At 41.6% G+C, this 26,274-nt stretch overlaps 1 long non-coding RNA gene across 1 annotated transcript; it reads right to left on the reverse strand.

The window, feature by feature from the left end:
* Nucleotides 1-2,351: 2,351 nt before the first annotated feature.
* On the reverse strand, nt 2,352-6,665 carry LOC129384549 (uncharacterized). Its single transcript, XR_008612257.2, has 2 exons — nt 5,537-6,665; nt 2,352-2,523 (listed from the first exon to the last, which is right to left on the reverse strand). It is a non-coding gene; the product is annotated as an uncharacterized lncRNA (long non-coding RNA).
* Nucleotides 6,666-26,274: the final 19,609 nt, after the last annotated feature.

A 26,274-nucleotide genomic window follows, 5' to 3' on the forward strand; every position in this document is an offset into this window, starting at 1 on the left:
CAGTTGAAAGATAATTTGTCCTGGTCCGGGACTCGAACCCGGGACCACCGCCTTTCCAGGGCAGCCGCTCTGCCATCTGAGCTAACCAGGTGGCTAGCAGACGACAGGGCGAAGTGTAATTTATCAGCAACTTGTCATTTCCCTTAATAATTACTTCTCTCCACCTTGCGGGTCTTCGAAAAATATTATGTCCTGCCCTTATTCTATTGGAAGTTATCTTGGTGAATATTTTGTACAGTACTCAAAATTAGGCTAATGGGCCTCTAATTTTTCATTTCTTTAATGTCTCCCTTTTTGTGGATTAGTATAGTGTTGGGTGACATTTTTCCAGTTCTCTTGAACAATAGAAATCGTGAGACATTGCGTGTAAAGAGCCGTAAGTTTTTCTAGCAGTATATCTCCTGCATCTTTGATTAAACTGAATGTTGTTCCGTTTTCTCTTACCACTTTTCCTCGTTTCATGTCTTGCACAGGCCCTTCTAACTTCATCCCTAGTTACAGAGGAAGCCTCTGTAACCTGTTCATTACTACTTCGGATGAAGGTAGCGTGGCTACTCTGGCTACTGTACAGGTCAATATAAAATTCTTCTGCTGCTCCACTTTAAATTCTATATTGCTGCTGTTATTACTCTGCTTATCTTTCAGTGCGCACATCTTGGCTTGTCCTTTGCCTAGTTTTCTTCTCACTGATTTCATGCCGCGTGCATTTTTTACTGCTTCCTCAGCCTTTCTCATATTAAAATTTTGAATATCCGTTACTTTCGCCTTGTTGATCAGTTTTGACAGTTCCGCGACTTCTATCTGATCTCTTGAGTTGGAGACTACCCTTACAAAAATTTTTATAGAAAGTCCATAGACAGTCTATAGACATTTGTCTATGGAGTCTATAGACTGTCTATAGACATTTCTTTAGACTAGTCTATAGACAGTCTATGGACTTATGGCCATACACTTTTTATAGACTAGTCTATAAAAAGTCTGAGTCTATAGACAGTCTATACACTGTCTATAGACAGTCTATAGACTTATAGCCATACTTTTTATAGACTAGTCTATAAAAAGTCTGAGTCTATAGATTGTCTATAGACTGTCTATAGACAGTCTATAGACTTATAGCCATACTTTTTATAGACTAGTCTATAAAAAGTCTGAGTCTATAGATTGTCTATAGACTGTCTATAGACTTATGGCTATACACTTCTTATAGACTAGTCTATAAGAAGTCTGAGTCTATAGACTGTCTATAGACGGTCTATAGACTTATGGCCATACACTTTTTATAGACTAGTCTATAAAAAGTCTGAGTCTATAGACTGCCTATAGACCGCTTATAGACTTATGGCCATACACTTTTTATAGAATAGTCTATAAAAAGTCTGAGTCTATAGACTGTCTATACACTACATATAGACAGTCTAAAGACTTATGGCCATACTTTTTACAGACTAGTCTATAAAAAGTCTGAGTCTATAGACTGTCTATACACTACATATAGACAGTCTATAGTCTGATGGCCATACTTTTTACAGACTAGTCTATAAAAAGTCTGAGTCTTTAGACTATCTATAGACTTATGGCCATACACATTTTATAGACTAGTCTATAAGAAGTCTGAGCCTATAGACTGTCAATAGACTTATGGCCATACACTTTTTATGGACTAGTCTATAAAAAGTCTGAGTCTATAGAGTGCCTATGGATTAATTAAAATTCATGTTTGTAGACAGTTGTCTGCAGAATGTCGATGGACAAGTGTATAGGCTTACAGTTCTACTTTTGTAAACTGAAGTCTATAGAATGTCTATAGATGTCATTTGTCTGTATACATTTTATACACTTCAGTCTACAAAAGTAGAACTATATATACACTTCTACTTTTGCAGACTGAAGTCTATGGAATGTCTATAGACAAATGTATATAGATAGTCTATAGACATTCTATAGACTTCAGTCTACAAAAACAGAACTTTATAATCCGATACACTTTCTTCTATGACATTCTGCAGACATTTGTCAACAAACATGCATTTTCATTAATCTACAGACACTCTATAGACACAGACATTTTATAGACAAGTCTACAAAGAGTGTTAAGGCCATAACTCCATAGCGGCTACCTACTAGTTTTTTTTTTTTACAAGTTAGTTTACATTTTTCTTTACATGCGGTAGCAAAACGTTTTGAATGTATTTATGCATGTGCACCTGTTCCTTTTCATCTGCACTTATGCATTACCGTTAGCAGATTAATAATGCTCCTGAACCAGCTGTACTTTCATATATGTTGCATAAACAAAAAGAATTTATATAGTGTTGAATCATGCAGTGCAAAAAAAATAAAACAAATGCACCGGCAATGCATTAACCGTTTTTATTGCTCGATATAATATATGAATTCCTTAAATTCATGTCTTATGCTAATTATGGAAACAGATTACATATTTACACTACTCCTTGGCAAGCATGGTCGCCAGGCTGGCCTTGACCTTTGTGTCATTAGTCCCAAAGGTGCTGCAGGTGTATGCTGCAAATAAGTAGATGCAGCAATATGAGGCAAAAATAACAAGTGTGTATTCTTTGTATGTTCATTAAGCAGCTTAATATATTTGCTCAAACCATCTAAGTCAATACTTAATGCGGTTTAACTATGACTAAGGGCTGCTTGTCAATACAAATCAGTACCTTTATACAATGTTTTATTGCATGGTATGGTGAACAATTAAACAGTCACAACTGCTGCTCGTGCCAGCAACAGTATGTTCCCTTTTATGACAAGTTCATATATGATGCATTAATGTACTTATCCCAAATGGTCTCTATATTTATTGCTGAAACGTTACCCAGTTGTGCTGTCTGTACAATTTTTTGGCTGGTAGTTAAGTATGCCCGTGCAGAGGGATATTTTCAGAAGACGTGACTGGAATATTCACAGTATCATGCCTAAGATTGTAATTTATTTTGCTTAATACACATTTAAATGTCTTTCTCATACTTTTAAATGAATGGTCATTGGCCATAACTTCAACAGAAGGCAGATGGGTTGATTGTATTGATATGGTCACTTAATTTCTTGCAGGTAATGAGGCCTCTTGGGCATGCTAACAGGTTTCCAAGTTAGGTATACCACATGAGCACCCGAAATACCACACGAGCACTTTGTGTCATGGCACGACAGATATGCACCTCCTAGGAAACAGAACTGATAATATAGTTCGAATGAATTCTATCACAGTAAATTATTTAAGGTGCTTTGAAAGATGAAATTTTTTTCTAGGCTATCGAGGTTCAGGACGTTAACGCAAAAAAAACATATTGAGTAAGAAATGCCTTGTCAGTATGCTTGACTTTCTTTTTTTTTTCAATAAATAGGACCAATTTCCCTCAATTTTTATGAAGTGAAAGGTTTTAAAAATATATTTAACACAGAGATTCTCTGGTAACGTTGTATGACATATGACAAGACAGCATACCTATGTGGCCATTTTAAGATTTCCCGATCTTTTTCCAAGCCTTCCCTGGCTGTTTTCATGAAAATTTTCTGGCAATCTATGACGCCTGCAGCTTAAGTGCAATAAAAAAAAATATTGTGGTTTAATGCTTGCCAAGTACTGCCAGTCCATAATATTTAGATAAAACGAATAACACGTCGGTCACTTGATATGTAGTATTAGATGCAACTGACTTGAATCCCTTGTTTAATAAAGCTGACAAGGGCTTCGGCAAGTTCCTCATTGATGGCCACACGAGTACAGCACGGAAGACACAGAGACACACGTAAAACAAATGCAACAATGTGAGCGAAAACTATACAATGAGATATTTTTACGGTTCAATAGTAGTTTTTTATATAATTTGCTCTCATCACTTATGCCTCTAGTTTAACTTTGTTTCTCTGACTAAAGACTACATGGCAATATTAATCAGTACCATTATGATGTTTCGTTATATTACAGTGTGATAAGCAGTTAGACAACCGTAATGGTCGCCGGTGCCAGCAACGGTACGTTTCGTTTCAAGACAGGTTCATGTGACACACAGTGTACTTATAAAAATAAAATAAATGCGAGAATCCCAAACGATTCCTATAATAATAATTGTTGAAACAAAGATACCCGGCTGGACTGTGCACATTTTTCAGGTGTTAATGCAATATGCCCGTGCCGAACGAACATGCTCAGCATACTGACTGCACTTTTGAACAATCAGGTTAACATTTGCAATTTATTTCCGTTTAGAACAGTCTGCAATGTCTCTTTTCTCATACTTCGAGATGAATACATTTGCCACACTTTCAGTAGAATGCACATGAATGGGGGCGTACTGATCAGGTTACTTAGCAACTAAAACATGTTACAATCTCTTAGGCGTGGTGATAAGGGTAGAACAAATGCAATGTCCACTGAATTATTTGAATAATCTGTGCGTTATCTACTAAGAAAAGACCACCAAATTGATAATCTGGCTCTTTTTTCTTTTGTACAGCGCATATAGTATGCAGTCTGTCCAAGACGACGGCACTACATGCAACAGTAATGAAAACCGGAACACTTATTACACACGACAAGGGCTTCATACCATGCACGACTGGCACAATGCGAATCTGCGCCAGCAGCTGCCTAGTGATTAAGAGCACGTAAACTGCATAACGCCGAAGCATCGAAAGGCGCTTAACGCTTTTCATATAGCTCGAAAGATAACTTCTGCTGCTAAACTGTTTAAAAAAAGAGACAAAAAAAAAATCTTCCAACTACCGTCAAACGCAATGCCTTCAGTTTGAAACGTGTAAAGGTGCTTCCCGGAACGACTAATTTAGTGTTCTCCAATTTTTTCGGCTAAGTTGCGAAGCTGCAAGTGACTGAGCTTATCGCAGGTTTGATGCTCCAAAGCGTTTGTGGTTGCATATAAATAGATTGGGTGAATTAGAGATTTTTGCTTGATATTTCTTCAAGTCTCGTGTTTTGCTTGCGGTAACTTCCCAAAATTAACTTGCGGTAAGTTCCCAAACGATGCGAAAACGGCAGCGCACACACTGCTGATGCATGCCCCGCAAACACGGCCTTTCATTCGAGTACGTTAGCAGTTATTCAACTATACGTGTCTGTCTGAACATTCTTGATGCTAACACAATTTCGAGATATATACGTAAAGCGTGTCACGAGAATTTCACTAGACATGCGGCGCAGCATTCATCGCGGCCGGATCAAGCGCCACGAAATTAGATCTACCGCACTGGCTGCCCAACATACACAATGCACAACATACACAACATACACAACATACAGTATCAAGTTAAAACATGGTGTACGTCCTTCTTTACGCACGTAAACTATAATGCTAAAATCAACAAGCCCGAGCGATCGCTCGCCGTAAAACATTCCGTATAGTAGAAGCGAGAACAAGAGCGCGTTATCAAACCATGTCAACGACAAACCGACACTATACCCGAGTCGCCTGCGCTACATGAAGCCGCTTCGCGCTAAGAGATGCGCTCACATAATCATGAGCTATTGACGCAAAACGTCTTTGCTAAAGCTTACCGTTCAGTGTAGTTGACGTGTGATGCCACAAAGATGACACGCATACACAGACACCGACGTTCAGGCATACACCGCACACCGGTACAACCGTTTACGTGCCTGGCGCACTCGTTGAGACGGCGCACCGCCGCGCATGCGCAAGAGCTCCGAGCATGCGCAGGAGCTCCGCGCGCGAGGGCGTGCGCGCTCGGAGGAGTGTGAGCGCCTTTTCCTCCTTCATTTTTTTTTGTCTCTTTCTCTCTCTCTCTCTCTCTCTCTGCGCGCCATGCGCGCCGGAACGGGTGGCTTATTCATCTTTAACACCACTATTCATCTTTTTTCATGGACGAAGGAAATGCGCTGGTAGGTTGTATGACAAACGCTGTGGGCTATCGTATGAGACTGGAACGCTAACATGAATGCGCTGTTTGTAAAAGCCGTTACAGGGCCCTTCAGACGTTTCAGACGCATTATTGCCAGCGTCGATTAGTAATACAGCGTACTTGTAGCATATCTTCCAGCGTACCGCCAAATGTGATGCCCGCACGTATGTTAGTGCTAATTTTCTGTTCCGATGATAGGTCAAAGCAATCAGTACAGCATTGAGGTACTCATATGCGTGGCTGCGCAGGCATACCGCCGGCGAAATACTGGGTGGGCTCAGAGAATTTGGCACCTATTTTAAGTGAATGAGAAACTTTGATAGGTTTATAGCGCAGGATATCAGTCAACAAAAAACCGCCCGATGTTAGTGACGCAGCCGAGATATGAAGACAATGTGAAATGTATCCGAGAATCGGACGACACACAACGCGAAGACCACATGCGCGACATCGGTTCATCGCACATTCACAAAGTCCGCGTTGTCAGCTACAAACATTACGAGTGTATTTGCTGTTAGCTTGATGCCTGTTTGGAATCCACTTGTAGCTGAAGCTGGCGTTCATAACATCTATTATAACAATTGGATCGGCGTTTTGCTTACTTTATTCTACTGCCGCAAAAGTGATGCGACAACTGTGAAGACTGTCTTGGGATTGCCGAGAGCGGCTACGTAGATGATATCATGTGGTCAACAAATGCGGAGGTATACACTATGTGTATACTAATGTCTACAAATAGGCTCTACAGCAATCTCAGCAGTATACAACTTCAGTGGCTTATATCAAGCGCAGCTACGTATTATCCACCGGTACCTGCGCTTGGTTACAGCGTACACGGGTTGGGCCCAGATTAACGATGTTTGTCTATTGTGAATCTATAGACATGCAAGACCACGACAACTCAGAGGAAGACCAGGTGGTGAATTCACCACCTGGTCTGCCGGCTTTCGCCACTTATTCACCACCTTTGCCACATCATCACCATCTGACCTTCACCACCTGGTCTTCGCGAAGTGTACGTCCGGGAAGCAGCCAGGTTTAGGGCCTTCGGGTGCCTGGAAGACCTTGGTGACTCGGACGGTGCCTGCTCCGCCGCGATCCTCGTTCGGGGCAGCTGCACCGAACGCAGACTAGCAGTCTGCACGGTTTGCCCGCCGCGCCGGAGTTGCGGTGCCGTCGTGCATGAACCAGTGCCATATCATCGCGTTCGCAGAGGGCGGGGGGTATGGGAACTCGGAATTACAAATTATCGACTTTCTCCTATACATATTCAATACACCGCGAGTAGAGAAAAAGAAATAGAAACCTTGTCGACTATATTGTCCATAATATAGAGAGTCTATAGACAAAGTATGGACAAAAATAAATAGAAACTGTATCGGCTTTCGTCTACAGGTAGTCCATATAGAGGGGAAATAGACAAAGAAGAAACAAACACCTTATCGAATTTTTTCTATAGACTGCAAGTAGATAAAAAGAAATTGAAATCTTATCGACTTTCGTCTATAGAAAGTCTATATACAAAGTATATGGACAAAAATAGATAGACACTGTATCGACTTTGGTCTAAAAGTAGCCCATAGAGGGGAAATAGACAAAAAGAAACAAACACCTTATCGATTTTTTCTATAGACCGTCTATAGACAGCGAGTAGACAAAAAGAAATCGAAACCTTATCGACTTTCGTCTATAGAAAGTCTATAAACAAAGTATGGACAAAAATAGATAGAGACTGTATCCACTTTCGTCTATAGGTAGTCCATAGAGGGGAAGTAGGCAAAAAAGAAACAAACACGTTATCGACTTTTTCCTATAGACCGTCTATAGACTGCGAGTAGACAAAAACAAATAGAAACCTTATCGACTTTCGTCTATAGAAAGTCTATAGACAAAGTATGGACAAAATGGATAGAAACTGTATCGACTTTCGCCTATAGGTAGTCCATAGAGGGGAAGTAGGCAAAAGAAACAAACACCTTATCGACTTTTTTCTATAGACCGTCTATAGACTGTGAGTAGACAAAAAGAAATAGAAACCTTATCGACTTTCGTCTATAGAAAGTCTATAGACAAAGTATGGACAAAATGGATAGAAACAGTATCGACTTTCGTCTATAGGTAGTCCATAGAGGGGAAGTAGACAGAAAGGAAACAAACACCTTAGCGACTTTTTTCTATAGACCGTCTGTAGACTACGAGTAGACACAAAGAAATAGAAAGCCTATCGACTTTCGTCTATAGAAAGTCTATAGACAAAGTATGGAAAATATAGATAGAGACTGTGTCGACTTTCGTCTGTAGGTATTCTATAGAGGGGAAGTAGACAAAAAGGAAACAAACACCTTATCAACTTTTTTCTATAGACCGTCTATAGACTGCGAATAGACAAAAAGAAATAGAAACTTTATCGACTTTCGTCTACAGACAGTCTATAGACTTTGTATCAACAAAAGTCCAAATCTATAGAAAGGAAAGGTCGTCTATGAAAAGTCTATAGACTTTCTATAGACAGTCTAAAGTCATTTTTGTAAGGGTATAAGGCTTTGTTGTTTCTTTATTGCATCCTCTGTTTCTTGGGAGAGAGCTGACCTACAGATTGCTTGGTGCCTCACCTCCCACATCAATTGCTTTTTCTGAAGCCAGCCTTAGTTACGGTTTCATTCGTTACCTTTATATCGTCTTCATCTCTCTGTTCTGAAGCTGCGTATTTGCTTGCAAGCGCCAGCCTGAATTGGTCTGCTTTTACCTGCACTGCGTCAAGGTTAGCCTGTTTCTAGTGGACTAATTTTACTCTTTCTTTCTTCAAATTGAGGAAAATCCTAGAGCTCACTAACATGTGATCACTGCACTTTACCCTACCTAACGCTTCGACATCCTGCATTGTGGTGGGATCGGCATATATTTCATTTCTTGTTTCTCCATTCGGGCTTCTCCAGGTCAACATCCTATTGCTGCGCTTCCTGAAGAACGTATTTATCATTCGGAGCACCAGCCTGCCTTTTCCCCACTTTCACATTGAAGTCGCTCATGACTACAGTAGTCTGAGTTTGCACTTTCCTCATCGCTATTTTAACATCTTCAATAAAACTGTTCTATTTTTTCATCGTGGTTACTGGAGGCTGGAACTTATGGTTGTGCTACCTTTATGCGACACCTCAATTCACCTTTATTACTACTACTGCTGCCCTATGTGAATGCCCGGTGGTGATGGGAATCGAACTCACAACTTCCCGCAGCCGAGGCGGGCGCTATACAACTGCTTATGCTTCGGGATTGCTAAACATTCAACCCCTGTATCAAATATAGTGTTTTACGACTTGCTGAAAAACCTTTTCCCAACGCTGTTCTATGGCTGTCGATAACATTATCATGTCAAAAATTCACACATTCACTGCATTTAACTTCAACGGTACTATTATGCATACCGTGCGTAAGGACTATAACTATGGATTATACTCATATTATTATTTTGCCGCGAAACTGTGGAATACTTTAACGTACAGTATCACATCGCGTATATCAGTTTATTCATATAGGCAACTTATTTGTGTTCATCTGCTTACCTTACCATAGTAACCATGTTAACGCAAAAAAAAAAAAACGTTTTGAATGCAATATATAACAAAACTCTGCCAATACTAGCATCTTTCGCCTTGTAATTCACTCGAAACCACTTATGGTAAAAAAGCGACCCCTGTAACATCCCTTCAAATGGTTCTGAGGCCCTGCTTCAATAAATGTAACATATAATTGTATGAATAATAAACAATGGAAATTGATTGATTGATTGATTGATTTACTAAACAAGCTAGCGCATAACAGCGGTAATTGTTCATAGCAGCGAGAGTCTGCAATCTCTAATTATTATTTGCATATGCCGCAGTAAACGTAATAAGCTTATGTTGATGATGCACCCTCGTCAGAACTGCCCCACAAATTTGGTCTACAGCCAGCCAGTTCATCGCGGATATGGTGTATGCCTCGGCTGTCACCATGTTAAACGCGTCCGCGTCGTTGTTCGTGCAGAAGAGGCGCACTATTTGCAATTTCGTCGATGATCACATAATGGCTTTCAAAGAGAGACACCTCGTCCGGAGCGAGCCCCTCCCAACCCCGATCTTGGTCAGTATGGTGACAAACTACTGGTCACTCGGGCGCATGACATCCTCGAGCTGGAAGTAGGAGAGGTCGGGCCACGGCTTCCATTCCGTGTCAAAGGTGTTTTGGTGCAACTTAGACCACCTGCACACGTCTGCCGCCCTGAGAGGCGGAAGTTGCCTCTTGTTGCTGCACAGGATGACATCGAATCCGCCGAAGGGTACTGCGTAATGGAGGAGAATGTGCGCATTCTTCGATCAATCAGCACAAGCGTATCCACCACATCATACTGATCCCCTCAGCGATGATAACTTGACGTCTTCGAAGACGCAACCGAAGGAGTTCGCATGGCTCGAGCTGAGGCCCCTGTCCAGATTCTTACCAGATATGACAAGTTCGAAGGCGGCGTCCATGATAATTCCACCGATGGCGACGGTTGCTGTAAGGTGGTCGCACAGGCAACGAAGGGGTTGATGCTCACACCTCAGCTTGCAGTTCTGAAGATGCGGTTGTAATTTATTTATTTATTTATTGCAGTATCCTCAGGGCCCAAAAGCATTACAGAGGGGAGTGGGACCTCCGATAAAGTGAAAAATAAAACAGCAGTAACTTTGTATGAAACTTGCCAGAAAAAGGAACGGTTACAGCAATACAATAAAGGAAATAAACAAAGAATAGCACACAGTACAAAGAAAAAAGAAGAAAAGAAACAACGCCGCGCATACAAAACATAGACACCTTATCAACATAGGAAAAAAAAAACCAAATGACACTGTAAACAGTAATATATGCCTACAAAACAAACTTTGATGGGATCAAAAAAGGAAAGAAATGGGCTAAGCAAGTATAAAAACAATGACAGTGCTACACTTCCTTCTGTTTATGACAACGGGGGGCTATAGTTAAAGCAGCTCTGAAATTTGAATTATCAGATATTTTGACGACAGATCAGGAAAGGTGATTCGAACTTGCTGACGTACTGGGGATGAAGGAAATTAAAGAATCGTTGATGTGTCATGAAGGAACCGCAACATTACGACGGTGGTAGATACGAGCTGAAACTGAAAAAAGGAGCGTTATCAATTTATTCTTAAGAATGGGGTACATCTTATGGAGCAGGCAAAGGTGGAATATTTTCCTGCGTTGTGATAGCAATGGTAATGTTAAGGTTGCTTTCGTAGTAATCACGCTGGACTTATTTATTTATTTATTCATTGTGCACCTGCATCGCCTTAGAAGGCATTACAGCAGGGGGGGGGGGGGGGTGTACATACCTATATGCATTAGTTGACACTCATTTCAACACACAAAGCGCGGTAAAACGTTTCATTACATTGTATACCAACAATATTTGACAGGAGAGCATTCCACTGCCTTGTGATCCTATAAAAAATTCATAACGCAAGGTGTCACCTTTAAATTGAAATTCATGGAGTTTCATGATGATGATGATGTGGGGTGTTTTATGGCGCAAGGGCCAGGTTTGGCCAAAGAGCGCCACGACAAGTGGTAATGTTGATGTATTATGGAAGATGTGACTTGGCTGTAAAGTGGCCTAAAAATAGTCGCTGTAAAGTGCGTAAAATCTACGTGCTATAAAATTATGGCGATGACTAATGACGAATACTATGGACATTAAAATCTATCGTAGAAGAATGATGCAAAACAGAAAATATATAAGATGGCAAAATTACTTGGAGCACTGCTGCCTCACCAGAGCCCTTGAAACACAAGGGCTAGAGGCATGTGCTATACGAAAGAGCTATCACAGCGGCGTCCTCTGAAGAGAGGACGCGCTACGAACATGTGGGGCTAAAAACATGCAAGACAACATCTTTCCAAAAACTTAGGACTGCGTTGGTGTCAAATAAAGGTTCTTGGCCGAGTAGCATTACAGGATGTAGGGGGATGTGCTGCCGGTATGCTAGGAAAAAATGTTTCCTTCTTTCAGATTCGGCTGCCCGACACTCCAGGAGCACTTGAAGGACGGTCAGCCTCTCCCCGCATCTACCGCAGGTTGGAGGGTCATTTTCAGTGAGTAGAAAGTTATGCGTGCCAAATGTGTGTCCTATTCTGAGGCGACAGAATACGACATCTGTTCACCGTGATTTTGTTTCGGAGGGCCAAGAACCTAACTGTGGCTGTATCAAGTGCAGTTTGTTATTTCCTTCTGCATCCCATATACGTTGCCAGTGGTTCCGCAGTTTCCTTCTTAAGAAAGGCTTCAGGTCTGTGACAGGGACCGAAGCAGCAGGATTAACTGCATGCAATAAATTTGATGTGGCCATCTGGTCCACTAGAACGTTACCCTGGATGCCCCTATGGCCAGGCACTCAGCATATAATCACATGCTGGTTAGATACATATGCTTTACATAACACGGAATAGAGTTCAATTAAAACAGGATTGTTGTTCTTACAGAACGATATCAAAGACTTCGCAACACTTAGGGAGTCCGTATATATAACTGATTTCTGAAGTGTTTATTTATTTATATGCTTTACAGCCGACAACAGTGCGTAGGCCTCAGCCGTAAAGATGCTAGTTTCCAGATGCAGTACAACGCTTTCCGAGAAGGATGGACCGACGGACACTCCTTCGTGTGACTTCGATGCGTCTGTGTAGAACTCCGTGCATGAGTACTTGTACTGGAGTTCCAGGAAATGCATTAGGATTTCGATACCTGGGGCTTCCTTTGTAACTTGTAGGAAAGATATATCACATTGTACCAGCTTCCACTCCCAAGGAGGTAGCAGCCCTGCTGGATACATTAGGCGGAACTCGAGGAGTCGGACATGCATTTCATCACTAAGCGAGAAAGGCGTTCTTACGGAGGGATGATTATGAAAGAGTGTAGCATATGTCATATCCTTAATGGTATTAAAACACGGATGTTGAGGATTAGAGTGGACTTTCAGAAAATAAGTTTGGCTGGTGTATGTTCTCTGCAGGTGAAGTGACCACTCATTTGATTCGACGTATAGACTTTCAATGGGACTTGTTCTGAAAGCGCCCGTGGCTAAGCGGATTCCTAGATGGTGGACCGGATCTAGCATCTTTAGCGCGCTCGGGGCGGCAGAATGATAGATCGCGGCACCATAATCGAATCGTGACCGAATCAGGCTCTTATATAGATTCATTAAGCACGTCCTGTCACTACCCCACGTAGTCTGCGATAGAAGTTTCATTAGCTTCATTGTTTTCAAACATTTTTCTTTAAGATGTTTATGATGTGGGATGAAAGTGAGTGTATTGTCAAGTATAACACCTAGAAATTAGTATTCTTTGTTTACAGGTATCTGTTGTCCACACAGTTCTAAGCAAGGATCCGGAACCAGGCCTCTCTTTCTTGTAAACAGAACACAAGAACTCTTGTGAGGATTGATTTTAAATCCATTTTTCTCTGCCCACTGTGACAACTTCTTCAAACCATGCTGTACCTGTCTCTCGCAGATTGTGAGGTTGCAGGATTTGAAACCTATTTCTATATCGTCCACGTAGACGGAATAGAAAATAGCTGGTGGTAAAGAGGCATGAAGTGTGTTCATCTTTACGACAAAGAGCGTGCAGCTGAGTACGCCACCCTGGGGTACCCCAGTTTCGTGTATGAATGTACGCTGCAGTACAGGACCAATTTTCACTCGAAATGTACGGTTCCATAGGTAGGTTTCTATAATATTTAGCACATTGCCGCGGATACCTAGCGCGGAAAGATCGCGCAGGTTTCCGTACCACCAGGTTGTGTCGCACGCTTTTTCCATATCCAGAAATACAGATAAGAAAGATTGCTTGTGCACGAAGGCATCGCGAATGCTCGCTTCGATGCGCACAAGATGGTCGGTTGTAGATCGCCCTTCCCGAAAACCAGATTGAAATGGGTCAAGCATTTTACTGGACTCTAGGAGATCTACGAGACGGCGATTGATCATTTTTTCAAAGAGCTTACAGAGGCAGCTCTGTATTATAAAGAGGGCGATTATAAAGATCGTTTGGCGTGCATTTGCGATTCAGAGGCTTGAGTTCTTCTATTGCTTTATATTTAAGGAAGTTCTCTGAATAGTGAGTGGAGCTAGACACGCGCTCGAAGTGTTCAGCCAGAGCATCAGCCTGGTCTTGCAGGGTATCGCCTTGTATGTTTACCAAAGGGAGGGAGTACGTTTGTCGCCCTCATACTATTTACCCTGGTCGAGACTTTGGCCTCATCTGTATACGTGTTGATACCCGATAAACACTTTTGCCAACTCTCTTTTCTTGCCTGTCGGCGCGTTCTCCTGCCTTCGGATTTCGCTTTTTTAAAGTTGATAAGATTCTCTGCAGTGGGAGAGGCGCGTATCAACCCACACGCTTTGTTTTGTTTCTTACGGGAGATCCTACATTCGTCGTTCCACCACGGGACGCGTCGTTTGCATGCGAGACCACTTACTTCAGATATACATTTAGATGCTGCATCTATAATGAAGGCTGTAAAATACTCCACAGCAGCATCACTTCCTAAAGAAGACATGTCATTCCATGAGATCCTAGTGAGAGTTCGGAATTTCTCCCAGTCGGCTGTATCGATTTTCCACCTAGGAGCCTGTGGTAGATATTCGCTTTCTTTATGTTTTTAGGAGCATGGGGAAGTGGTCACTCCCGTGAGGATTGTCGTTAACTTCCCATTCAAGTTCGGGCAGTATTGACGGGGAAACTATACTAAGATCAATTGAAGAAAATGTTCTGTTTGCGAGGCCGTAATAAGTGGGTTCCTTCTTATTCAGCAGACGCGCACCGGACCAAAGAAGGAATTGTTCAACGAGGCGACCTCGCGCGTCTACACGAGAGTCGCCCCACAGGGAACTGTGCGCATTGAAATCGCCCAGTACAACATAAGGTTCAGGCAATTGATCTATAAAGGACTGAAATTCATGTGTCGTTAATTTGTAATGTGGGGGTATGTAAAGAGAGCTTATGGTGATGAGTTTGTTTAGGAGAACAGCTCGAACCGCCACTGCTTCGAGAGGCGTTTGTAGCTGTAAAAGTTGACACGCAATGCTCTTATGGATAACAATGGCGACACCGCCCGATGATGCGACAGCGTGGGGCGGTGTTTATGGTGCGTGGCCACAGCAAGCTATGGAAGGGAAAGCGGACAGATCACGTATGCCGGGACCACCATCTTCATCCAGTTATCGTTTTCGGTGCACTGGGTCGGCCCCATCGAATCTCTCTCCGCTGGAGCGTGCTCCTCGCCTCTTTACAGCATATTAGACAAGACAAGCCACCCAGTGTAGGCCATATTATTTGATTTTAAAGACAACAAAAGTGACCTCCTATAAATGGGGAGAGCGCTTGATTGGTCTCTAGAAAATCGTGCTGGTCACCGCCGGATGCTTGCGTCGGCAGTCACTCAAATTTGACGTCAAGAGATTGAAATGAAAACATAGAAGAGATTTACGTTATAGGGCCTAAGTTGTATTTATTGTTTGTTTCTTCATTTGGCGATTGCTAACTGAGTGAAAGTTTTTAGCGACAACAGATTACGTAGGCTTGAGCTGGTGCTTTAATATCCATGAGATCACCATGAGATACTGCGGGAACGTTTACGTGGCGCCGCCGCTTGGCATATCTTCTATCAAATTCTTCTTACTTCCCCTCCTTTCTCTAGAAAAGAGAGGGCAGAAAGGTAATTAGAAACGGTAGCTGGGACGTGCACAAGGGTAATTTACTAACGCAGGCGGAAAAATGTGTCTCTTCAGTGTTACTTTTAAATAAATGTACCTACTGTGACGGAATAGGGACATCGCTTGATGCATTTCCTTACCATTTCATTTTAGTAGCTGATACTCAAAGCTAAATATGGTAGCTTACAGCGCTTCTGAATGTCATGCGGCAAAAGAATTTAAAAAAGAAAAGCACAGACATTTCTGGTCGCTGGCCAAATAAAAATGTATTTAACGTTTCACAGCAAATATTCATTTTAAACAAGGAGCGCGTATGGAGGACCCAACCTAAGATAATGGTCTAGTAGGGGCTGTAAATGTAACCTTGTTCAAGACACCATTTTGCGGGGTTTTAAGGCATCCAACTGAATATATACCGTTGATTCCACGTCTCGATAAGTAACGTAAATGCATTACAGCTAGAAATGTGAATAAACAAGTTCTTCATATATCGCACTCTTTATAATGACGGAAGCGACCCAAATCAATGAATTCCAACTGAAGCCTTTTTTCAGCTGCGACAAATTTTGTTAACGAACAGTAGAGAATACCAGATTACACGCATACTGGAAAAACGCGTGACTGTGGGGAAGAGCAGGTATTGTACACGTAACTCTTTGCAAGACCCCATTTTGCGTGGTTTTAAGCCATGCAGTTGAATATATACCGTTGCATCCACGTCTCGATAAGTAGCGTAATGCATTCCAGCTAGCAACGTGAATAAACAAGTTCTTCATATATCGCACTCTTTGTAATGATGGAAGCGACCTAAATCAATGAATCGCAAGTGAAGCCTTTTTTTCAGCTTCGACAGCAGTTTCTTAACGACTGAAGAGATGAGCAGATTACACGCATACTGGAATAACGAGTGACTGGCGGGAAGAACAAGGGTTGTAAACGTAACTCTTTGCAAGACCCCATCTTGCGTGGTTTTAAGCCATTCAGTTGAATATATACCGTTGCATCCTCGTCTCGATAAGTAGCGTAATGCATTCCAGCTAGCAATGAGAATAAGCAAATTCTTCATATACCGCACTTTTTGTAATGACGGAAGCGATCCAAATCAATGAATCGCAACTGAAGCCTTTTTTTCAGCTTCGACAACAGTTTCTTAACGACAGTAGAGATGAGCAGATTACACGCATACTGGAATTACGCGTGACTGGCTTGAAGAGCAGGGGTTGTAAATATAACCCTGACCAAGACACCACTTTGCTTGGTTGTAAGCCATTCAATTGAATATATACCGTTGCATCCACGTCTCGGTAAGTAGCGTAAATGTATTCCAGCTTCCACTGTGAATATACAAGTTCTTCATATATCGCATTCTTTGTAAAGACGGAAGCGACCCTAATCAATGAATCCCAACTGAAGACTTTTTCAGCTCCGACAGCATTTTCTTAACAAACAGTAGAGAATACCAGATTACGCGCATACTGGAATTACGCGTGACTGGCGGGAAGAGCAGGGGTTCTAAATATAACCCTGATCAAGACGCCACTTTGCTTGGTTGTAAGCCATTCAATTGAATATATACCGTTGCATCCACGTCTCGATAAGAAGCGTAAATGCATTCCAGCTAGCAATGTGAATAAACATGTTCTTCATATATCGCATTCTTTGTAAAGACGGAAGCGACCATAATCAATGAATCCCAACTGAAGCCTTTTTTCAGCTTCGACAGCAGTTTGTTAACGAACTGTAGAGAATACCAGATTTCACGCATAATGTGATAACGCGCTACTGGCGGGAAGAGCAGGGGTTGTAAATATGACCCTGATCAAGACACCACTTTGCTTAGTTTTAGGCCATTAAATTGAATATATACCGTTGCATCCACGTCTCGATAAGTAGCGTAAATGTATTCCAGCTACCAATGTTAATACACAAGTTCTTCATATATCGCATTGCTTTGTAATGACGGAAGCGACCCTAATCAATGAATCGCCACTGAAGACTTTTTTCAGCTCCGACAACATTTTCTTAACGAACAGCAGGGAATACCAGTTTACACGCATACTGGAATTACGCGTGACTGGCTTGAAGAGCAGGGGTTGTAAATATAACCCTGACCAAGACCCCACTTTGCTTGGTTTTAAGCCATTCAATTAAATATATGCCGTTGCATCAACGTCTCGATAAGTAGCGTAAATGTATTCCCGCTACCAATGTGAATACACAAGTTCTTCATATATCGCATTCTTTGTAAAGACGGAAGCGACCCTAATCAATCAATCCCAACTGAAGACTTTTTCAGCTTCGACAGCAGTTTGTTAACGAACAGTAGAGAATAGCAGATTACACGCATACTGGAATTACGCGTGACTGGCTTGAAGAGCAGGAGTTGTAAATATAACCCTGACCAAGACCCCACTTTGCTTGGTTGTAAGCCATTCAATTGAATGTATACCATTGCATCCACGTCTCGATAAGTAGCGTAAATGTATTCGAGCTACCAATCTTAATACACAAGTTCTTCATATATCGCATTCTTTGTAATGATGGAAGCGACCCTAATCAATGAATCGCCACTGAATACTTTTTTCAGCTCCGACAGCATTTTCTTAACGAACAGCAGAGAATACCAGTTTACACGCATACTGGAATTACGCGCGACTGGCGGGAAGAGCAGGGGTTGTAAATATAACCCTGACCAAGACCCCACTTTGCTTGGTTGTAAGCCATTCAATTGATTATATACCGTTGCATCCACGTCTCGATAAGTAGCGTAAATGCGTTCCAGCTAGCAATGTGAATAAACAAGTTCTTCATATATCGCACTCTTTGTAAAGACGGATGCGACCATAATCAATGAATCCCAACTGAAGACTTTTTTCAGCTTCGACAGCAGTTTGTTAACGAACAGTAGAGAATACCACATTTCACGCATAATGTGATAACGCGTTACTGGCGGGAAGAGCAGGGGTTGTAAATATGACCCTGATCAAGACACCACTTTGCTTGCTTTTAAGCCATTAAATTGAATATATACCGTTGCATCCACGTTTCGATAAGTAGCGTAAATGTATTCCAACTACCAATGTGAATACACGAAGTTCTTCATATTTCGCATTCTTTGTAAAGACGGAAGCGACTCTAATCAATGAATCCGAACTGAAGACTTTTTTCAGCTCCGACAGCATTTTCTTAACCAACACTAGAGAATACCAGATTTCACGCATAATGTAATAATGCGCACTGGCGGGAAGAGCAGGGGTTGTAAAAATGACCCTGATCAAGACACCACTTTGCTTGGTTTTAAGCCATTCAATTGAATATATACCGTTGCATCCACGTCTCGTTAAGTAGCGTAAATGGATTCCAGCTACCAATGTTAATACACAAGTTCTTCATATATCTAATTCTTTTTAATGACGGAAGCGACCCTAATCAATGAATCGCCACTGAAGACTTTTTTCAGCCCCGACAGCATTTTCTTAACGAACAGCAGAAAATACCAGTTTACACGCATACTGGAATTACGCGTGACTGTCTTGAAGAGCAGGGGTTGTACATATAACCCTGACCAAGACCCCACTTTGCTTGGTTGTAAGCCATTCAATTGAATATATACCGTTGCATCCACGTCTCGATGAGTAGCGTAAATGCATTCCAGCTAGCAATGTGAATAAACAAGTTCTTCATATATCGCATTCTTTGTAAAGACGGAAGCGACCCTAATCAATGAATCCCAACTGAAGACTTTTTCAGCTCCGACAGCATTTTCTTAACAAACAGTAGAGAATACCAGATTACGCGCATACTGGAATTACGCGTGACTGGCGGGAAGAGCAGGGGTTCTAAATATAACCCTGATCAAGACGCCACTTTGCTTGGTTGTAAGCCATTCAATTGAATATATACCGTTGCATCCACGTCTCGATAAGAAGCGTAAATGCATTCCAGCTAGCAATGTGAATAAACATGTTCTTCATATATCGCATTCTTTGTAAAGACGGAAGCGACCATAATCAATGAATCCCAACTGAAGACTTTTTTCAGCTTCGACAGCCGTTTGTTAACGAACAGTAGAGAATACCAGATTTCACGCATAATGGGATAACGCGTTACTGGCGGGAAGAGCAGGGGTTGTAAATATAACCCTGACCGAGACCCCACTTTGCTTGGTTGTAAGCCATTCAATTGAATGTATACCGTTGCATCCACGTTTCGATAAGTAGCGGAAATGTATTCCAGCTACCAATGTGATGGCAGAAGTTCGTCATATATCGCATACTTTGTAATGACGGAAGCGACCCAAATCAATGAATTGCCACTGAAGACTTTTTCAGCTCCGACAGCATTTTCTTAACGAACAGCAGAGAATACCAGTTTACGCGCATACTGGAATTACGCGTGACTGGCTTGAAGAGCAGGGGTTGTAAATATAACCCTGACCAAGACCCCACTTGGCTTGGTTGCAAGCCATTGAATTGATTATATACCGTTGCATCCACGTCTCGATAAGTAGCGTAAATGTATTCCAGCTACCAATCTTAATACACAAGTTCTTCATATATCGCATTCTTTGTAATGACGGAAGCGACCCTAATCAATGAATCGCCACTGAAGACTTTTTTCAGCTCCGACAGCATTTTCCTAACGAATAGCAGAGAATACCAGTTCACACGCATACTGGAATTACGCGTGACTGGCGGGAAGAGCAGGGGTTGTAAATATAACCCTGATCAAAACCCCACTTTGCTAGTTTTAATCCATTCAATTGAATATATACCGTTGCATCCACGTCTCGATAAGTAGCGTAAATGCATTCCAGCTGCCAATGTGAATACACAAGTTGTTCATATATCGCATTCTTTGCAAAGATGGAAGCGACCCTAATCAATGAATCACAACTGAAGACTTTTTTCAGCTCCGAACGCATTTTCTTAACGAACAGTAGAGAATACCAGATTACACGCATAATGTAATAACGTGTGACTGGCGGGAAGAGCAGGGGTCGTAAATATAACCCTGACCAAGACCCCACTTTGCTTGGTTTTAAGCCATTCAATTGAATATATACAGTTGCATCCACGTCTCGATGAGTAGCGTAAATGCATTCCAGCTAGCAATGTGAATAAACAAGTTCTTCATATATCGCATTCTTTGTAAAGACGGAAGCGACCATAATCAATGAATCCCAACTGAAGACTTTTTTCAGCTTCGACAGCCGTTTGTTAGCGAACAGTAGAGAATACCAGATTTCACGCATAATGGGATAACGCGTTACTGGCGGGAAGAGCAGGGGTTGTAAATATAACCCTAACCAAGACCCCACTTTGCTTGGTTGTAAGCCATTCAATTGAATGTATACCGTTGCATCCACGTTTCGATAAGTAGCGGAAATGTATTCCAGCTACCAATGTGATTGCAGAAGTTCGTCATATATCGCATACTTTGTAATGACGGAAGCGACCCAAATCAATGAATTGCCACTGAAGACTTTTTTCAGCTCCGACAGCATTTTCTTAACGAACAGCAGAGAATACCAGTTTACGCGCATACTGGAATTACGCGTGACTGGCTTGAAGAGCAGGGGTTGTAAATATAACCCTGACCAAGACCCCACTTGGCTTGATTGTAAGCCATTCAATTGATTATATACCGTTGCATCCACGTCTCGATAAGTAGCGTAAATGTATTCCAGCTACCAATCTTAATACACAAGTTTTTCATATATCGCATTCTTTGTAATGACGGAAGCGACCCTAATCAATGAATCGCCACTGAAGACTTTTTTCAGCTCCGGCAGCATTTTCCTAACGAATAGCAGAGAATACCAGTTCACACGCATACTGGAATTACGCGTGACTGGCGGGAAGAGCAGGGGTTGTAAATATAACCCTGATCAAAACCCCACTTTGCTTTGTTTTAATCCATTCAATTGAATATATACCGTTGCATCCACGTCTCGATAAGTAGCGTAAATGCATTCCAGCTGCCAATGTGAATACACAAGTTGTTCATATATCGCATTCTTTGCAAAGATGGAAGCGACCCTAATCAATGAATCACAACTGAAGACTTTTTTCAGCTCCGAACGCATTTTCTTAACGAACAGTAGAGAATACCAGATTACACGCATAATGTAATAACGTGTGACTGGCGGGAAGAGCAGGGGTTGTAAATATCACTCTGTTCAAGATACCACTTTGCTTGGTTTGAAGCCATTAAATTGAATATATACCGTTGCATCCACGTCTCGATAAGTAGCGTAAATGCATTCCAGCTAGCAATGTGAATAAACAAGTTCTTCATATATCGCATACTTTGTAATGACGGAAGTGACCCAAATCAATGAATCGCCACTGAAGACTTTTTTCAGCTCCGACAGCATTTTCTTAACGAACAGTAGAGAATACCAGATTCCACGCATAATGTAATAACGCGTGACTGGCGGGAAGAGAAGAGGGTGTAAATATAACGCTGATCAAGACCCCACTTTGCTTGGTTGCAAGCCATTCATTTGAATATATACCGTTGCATCCACGTCTCGATAAGTAGCGTAAATGCGTTCCAGCTAGCAATGTGAATAACAAGTTCTTCATATATCGCATTCTTTGTAATGACGGAAGCGACCCTAATCAATGAATCGCCACTGAAGACTTTTTTCAGCTCCGACAGCAGTTTGTTAACGAACAGTGAAGAATAGCAGATTTCACGCATAATGTAATAACGCGTGACTGGCGGGAAGAGCAGCGGTTGTAAATATGACCCTGATCAAGACACCACTTTGCTTGGTTTTAAGCCATTCAATTGATTATATACCGTTGCATCCACGTTTCGATAAGTAGCGGAAATGTATTCCAGCTACCAATGTGATGGCAGAAGTTCGTCACATATCGCATAGTTTGTAATGACGGAAGCGACCCAAATCAATGAATTGCCACTGAAGACTTTTTTCAGCTCCGACAGCATTTTCTTATCGAACAGCAGAGAATACCAGTTTACGCGCATACTGGAATTACGCGTGACTGGCTTGAAGAGCAGGGGTTGTAAATATAGCCCTGACCAAGACCCCACTTGGCTTGGTTGTAAGCCATTCAATTGATTATATACCGTTGCATCCACGTCTCGATAAGTAGCGTAAATGTATTCCAGCTACCAATCTTAATACACAAGTTCTTCATATATCGCATTCTTTGTAACGACGGAAGCGACCCTAATCAATGAATCGCCACTGAAGATTTTTTCAGCTCCGACAGCATTTTCCTAACGAATAGCAGAGAATACCAGTTCACACGCATACTGGAATTACGCGTGACTGGCGGGAAGAGCAGGGGTTGTAAATATAACCCTGATCAAAACCCCACTTTGCTTAGTTTTAATCCATTCAATTGAATATATACCGTTGCATCCACGTCTCGATAAGTAGCGTAAATGCATTCCAGCTGCCAATGTGAATACACAAGTTGTTCATATATCGCATTCTTTGCAAAGATGGAAGCGACCCTAATCAATGAATCACAACTGAAGACTTTTTTCAGCTCCGAACGCATTTTCTTAACGAACAGTAGAGAATACCAGATTACACGCATAATGTAATAACGTGTGACTGGCGGGAAGAGCAGGGGTTGTAAATATCACTCTGATCAAGATACCACTTTGCTTGGTTTTAAGCCATTAAATTGAATATATACCGTTGCATCCACGTCTCGATAAGTAGCGTAAATGCATTCCAGCTAGCAATGTGAATAAACAAGTTCTTCATATATCGCATACTTTGTAATGACGGAAGTGACCCAAATCAATGAATCGCCACTGAAGACTTTTTTCAGCTCCGACAGCATTTTCTTAACGAACAGTAGAGAATACCAGATTCCACGCATAATGTAATAACGCGTGACTGGCGGGAAGAGAAGAGGGTGTAAACATAACGCTGATCAAGACCCCACTTTGCTTGGTTGCAAGCCATTCATTTGAATATATACCGTTGCATCCACGTCTCGATAAGTAGCGTAAATGCGTTCCAGCTAGCAATGTGAATAACAAGTTCTTCATATATCGCATTCTTTGTAATGACGGAAGCGACCCTAATCAATGAATCGCCACTGAAGACTTTTTTCAGCTCCGACAGCAGTGTGTTAACGAACAGTGAAGAATAGCAGATTTCACGCATAATGTAATAACGCGTGACTGGCGGGAAGAGCAGCGGTTGTAAATATGACCCTGATCAAGACACCACTTTGCTTGGTTTTAAGCCATTCAATTGATTATATACCGTTGCATCCACGTTTCGATAAGTAGCGGAAATGTATTCCAGCTACCAATGTGATGGCAGAAGTTGTCATATATCGCATACTTTGTAATGACGGAAGCGACCCAAATCAATGAATTGCCACTGAAGACTTTTTTCAGCTCCGACAGCATTTTCTTATCGAACAGCAGAGAATACCAGTTTACGCGCATACTGGAATTACGCGTGACTGGCTTGAAGAGCAGGGGTTGTAAATATAACCCTGACCAAGACCCCACTTGGCTTGGTTGTAAGCCATTCAATTGATTATATACCGTTGCATCCACGTCTCGATAAGTAGCGTAAATGTATTCCAGCTACCAATCTTAATACACAAGTTCTTCATATATCGCATTCTTTGTAATGACGGAAGCGACCCTAATCAATGAATCGCCACTGAAGACTTTTTTCAGCTCCGACAGCATTTTCCTAACGAATAGCAGAGAATACCAGTTCACACGCATACTGGAATTACGCGTGACTGGCGGGAAGAGCAGGGGTTGTAAATATAACCCTGATCAAAACCCCACTTTGCTTAGTTTTAATCCATTCAATTGAATATATACCGTTGCATCCACGTCTCGATAAGTAGCGTAAATGCATTCCAGCTGCCAATGTGAATACACAAGTTGTTCATATATCGCATTCTTTGCAAAGATGGAAGCGACCCTAATCAATGAATCACAACTGAAGACTTTTTTCAGCTCCGAACGCATTTTCTTAACGAACAGTAGAGAATACCAGATTACAGGCATAATGTAATAACGTGTGACTTGCGGGAAGAGCAGGGGTTGTAAATATGACTCTGATCAAGATACCACTTTGCTTGGTTTTAAGCCATTAAATTGAAGATATACCGTTGCATCCACGTCTCGATAAGTAGCGTAAATGCGTTCCAGCTAGCAATGTGAATAAACAAGTTCTTCATATATCGCATTCTTTGTAAAGACGGAAGCGACCATAATCAATGAATCCCAACTGAAGACTTTTTTCAGCTTCGACAGCAGTTTGTTATCGAACAGTAGAGAATACCAGATTACACGCATAATGTAATAACGTGTGACTGGCGGGAAGAGCAGGGGTTGTAAATATCACTCTGATCAAGATACCACTTTGCTTGGTTTTAAGCCATTAAATTGAATATATACCGTTGCATCCACGTCTCGATAAGTAGCGTAAATGCATTCCAGCTGCCAATGTGAATACACAAGTTGTTCATATATCGCATTCTTTGCAAAGATGGAAGCGACCCTAATCAATGAATCACAACTGAAGACTTTTTTCAGCTCCGAACGCATTTTCTTAACGAACAGTAGAGAATACCAGATTACACGCATAATGTAATAACGTGTGACTGGCGGGAAGAGCAGGGGTTGTAAATATCACTCTTATCAAGATACCACTTTGCTTGGTTTTAAGCCATTAAATTGAATATATACCGTTGCATCCACGTCTCGATAAGTACCGTAAATGCATTCCAGCCAGCAATGTGAATAAACAAGTTCTTCATATATCGCATACTTTGTAATGACGGAAGCGACCCTAATCAATGAATCGCCACTGAAGACTTTTTTCAGCTCCGACAGCAGTGTGTTAACGAACAGTGAAGAATAGCAGATTTCACGCATAATGTAATAACGCGTGACTGGCGGGAAGAGCAGCGGTTGTAAATATGACCCTGATCAAGACACCACTTTGCTTGGTTTTAAGCCATTCAATTGATTATATACCGTTGCATCCACGTTTCGATAAGTAGCGTAAATGCATTCCAGCTGCCAATGTGAATACACAAGTTGTTCATATATCGCATTCTTTGCAATGATGGAAGCGACCCTAATCAATGAATCACAACTGAAGACTTTTTTCAGCTCCGAACGCATTTTCTTAACGAACAGTAGAGAATACCAGATTACACGCATAATGTAAAAACGTGTGACTTGCGGGAAGAGCAGGGGTTGTAAATATGACTCTGATCAAGATACCACTTTGCTTGGTTTTAAGCCATTAAATTGAAGATATACCGTTGCATCCACGTCTCGATAAGTAGCGTAAATGCGTTCCAGCTAGCAATGTGAATAAACAAGTTCTTCATATATCGCATTCTTTGTAAAGACGGAAGCGACCATAATCAATGAATCCCAACTGAAGACTTTTTTCAGCTTCGACGGCAGTTTGTTAACGAACAGTAAAGAATACCACATTTCACGCATAATGTGATAACGCGTTACTGGCGGGAAGAGCAGGGGTTGTAAATATGACCCTGATCAAGACACCACTTTGCTTGCTTTTAAGCCATTAAATTTAATATATACCGTTGCATCCACGTTTCGATAAGTAGCG

The sequence above is a fragment of the Dermacentor andersoni genome, chromosome 5 (assembly GCF_023375885.2).
Source record: "Dermacentor andersoni chromosome 5, qqDerAnde1_hic_scaffold, whole genome shotgun sequence".
Taxonomy (NCBI): Eukaryota; Metazoa; Arthropoda; class Arachnida; order Ixodida; family Ixodidae; genus Dermacentor; species Dermacentor andersoni.